Consider the following 3,116-nt stretch of genomic DNA (forward strand, 5'->3'; position numbering starts at 1 on the left):
AGTTCAGTTAATTGACTATGTGCTATTTACCGATTGACTTAATTCCCTAGCTATTTGGGGTTTTTTTCCACATAAAAAAAGATTTATTTTAAATTCACATAAAATACATTTAGAATAAGTCTAAACTTTTAACATTTAAGTACTGTAAAACAAACACAGAGGAGCTTTTAGGATGTATAGTCTCCATTCTGTCCAAAAAGCCGGTACAAAAAGCTTTTTTTTACAGTTATTGATCATCACCTCTTTGCCTTAAATTTCTAGATTTTCCATTTTGAATTCTTCTCTTTTTGAAGACTGGGGCCACTCCATCTGCCACAACTCCAAGAAAAGTGTCTGTTTTTTCTTTAAAAACCACTTTGGGTTCCCCACCAGTATCAGCCTCTGAAGTTGATACATATTCATTTTCAGTGCTTGGAAGTTCCAAATCTACCTCCTCATGGGACTCAACTTATTTAATTTCTTGCCATTCTCCATATGGGTTTGATTTTTCATGAGCTTTGGGTTTTTCTTCATTTGGACCTGATGAATTCTTCCCTTGGGTATTTTTTTTTCTGTGTTTCTGCTTCAGTTCCTTTATCACTATTTTTTTTTTCCTTAAACTTTATTTTTAGCTTTTGTGTTTCTGTAGAGACTTCTCCTTTTTTTCCCCTTTGTCTGCTTCCTGTTCCCCGTCAGAATCACTATGTGAATCTGATGATTTGGACTCTTCTAGGGTGCCAAGTGACTTCTCATTGACTTTACTAGAAAGCAGATCGCCAGAGTGTGGAATGAGATCATCAGGTTTTTCCCATCTGGATTGCCCTGTTTCTGTATTATAATAATAGGTATAACCATCTTTGCTCAAACCTTTTATCCAGTCTTCACTGCTGTCTTTTTTAAGTTTCCTTGAAATCCTTCAGGTTTCTCCCACTGAGATGCTCCTGTGATAAGATCATAATAGTAATGGTAACCCTCAGAGGTTATGCCTTCTACTCATCTGCCCCTTGAAGGGCCCCTTTTCTTGCTGCTAATTTGATGCAGAGGTGGGTGGGATAGTGCTGGTTACTGGTGATATGCTTGGCCCTGAAATTTCTGACTCTAAGCCAAGCCTTTTCACATGCTCTTGGTATGCTTTCAGGGCAGCTGCCTCCATTGCAGCAAACTCCTTTGATGCCTTTTCTTCTTCCTTTGCCTTATCCAGGCTTTTCTGTTGAATCTCACTGATCCTCTTTGCCACATTTTCCTTATGATTCTTTCCTCTTGCATGAAATTCAATGCTAGGCCTATTGTCCACTCTCCAGCACTTGTAGTAATCACAGAATTTCTTTGGTTGTGACTTCCAGTAGTCTCCCATGACTGGACCAGCCGCTCCGCGGGTCGCCCCCAGGCCCAGCTGAGGCATGCGTTCCGCACTCGGGGCAAGTTGACGCCCAGCTCACCGCGAGGCTCACCGGAGCCTCCGAGCCCAGACACCTCCCTTCTTCCCTGGGTAGCTATTTGTAATGAAAAGGTAACTATGTACTGAATTCATATAAATAAAAATTATAAATAGAAATTCTAATAAATAAGAAAACTGTTGTATCTCTTCAGAATCATGATCCATTGAAGTTTTAGTAGTATCTTGGCATAAGTAACCTATTCTTTTAATCATTGAAATTTCAAGTTCCTTCTGCTTACATCTTTTGAAGTATCTTAGCTATTCAGCAATTTACAATTTCATTGAATTTGCAGTCTCACAATAGGATATCAAATTAATCTCCACTGACATTTATTTGAAATTCCTTAAAACTACTTAATTGAAGAATTAGCATTTAAAAATTTTCTTTCTACCTGTTCAGGTACATATTTCTATGTCTCTTCAATCAAGACTCACATGTGATGCACATTTCTGTTTAAAATATCCCTAGGAATTTTATATTTTGTATTTATTTTTAAAGTGATGTTTTTTCCATTATACATTATAACTGGTTAAACATTTCATGTTTCATAGAATCATTTGCAGGTGTTCATCTTACACAGTTTTTCCTTAATTCTATTAGACTTTCAGGTAACTTTATTGTATTTTCTCACTTAAATAAGATGTATTTCAAACACAAAATAATATAATAAACATTTGTACCCATCTCTTAAAATGATATTTAGTTATATTTATTTTTGGTATATAAAAAGTTATATAAAAATAACTAAATAAAGTTAAAACCCCATCCATAGACACCCTCACAGAAGCACTCAGAATAATGTTTGATTAAATGTCTGAGTATCCCATGTCCCTGTCAAGTCGACCTATATATTAACCAACACATGGAATCTATTTTTTCCTGTTTTATGTTTATCATCATATCTCATATAGACATCCACTTAAGATCCTCCAGCAGTATGTCATGATTACTATTTGCTAATTGGAAAAAAATTATAAAATATTACTTCAGAAGAAAATATTAAAGACAAAGTATAAACTTCTACTACTTGGGTTCTTCTTTTTATGTGGCATTTGCACTTAATTTTAGTGGTAGAAAACCTTATCGGGGACATTCTGGTCCATAATTTAGAGCCTATCAAACGATGTATTTCCTGTGAATAAGCCTCAGCTCACAAGGAAAACTGGGTGCATTTGGATTACAACACAGAAAGTGGATGCAGGCAGGTTTGGATTTGACTCCTGACTCAACGTCCGCTTTAGCCAATCATCCTTGGGCCTCGGAGAGACTCAATAAATGTGGGTTTTTTTGATGGATAAATGCATCGATATAATTTAGCTTTCTATTTTAAATTATGTTGAAAGTGTTGCAAAGATTAAATAAACTTAAATGTGAGTATACAGAGACCCTGGCAGACAGTAATGGCTCAATCAATGGTAATAATACTTGTTGTTAGGGTAGTGGTAGCTTTTACTACTCTGAAGCTAACTTTGGCCATTCGACCTTAAGTAGTAGACTAGAATATCTGTCTTAACGTGAATGCCTGGGGATACTGAAAGCCTTATTCAAGTGAATTTAAAAAGTACACCTGTAATGTATTCCTATCAAGAGGTGTCATATACTTGAGCACTTAAGAATTTTTTGTGATAATGGTAAAAAAGACAAGATAATTGATAGTCTGAAACATTTTCACAACTTGCATACATGCTTTAAAATGAA

General features: G+C 35.6%; 1 pseudogene; it reads right to left on the reverse strand.

Annotated features, from left to right (window-relative positions):
* Positions 1–226: 226 nt before the first annotated feature.
* LOC102995565 (WW domain-binding protein 4-like) lies at positions 227–1,333 on the reverse strand (annotated as a pseudogene).
* Positions 1,334–3,116: the final 1,783 nt, after the last annotated feature.

This window comes from Physeter macrocephalus, chromosome 20, assembly GCF_002837175.3.
Source record: "Physeter macrocephalus isolate SW-GA chromosome 20, ASM283717v5, whole genome shotgun sequence".
Taxonomy (NCBI): Eukaryota; Metazoa; Chordata; class Mammalia; order Artiodactyla; family Physeteridae; genus Physeter; species Physeter macrocephalus.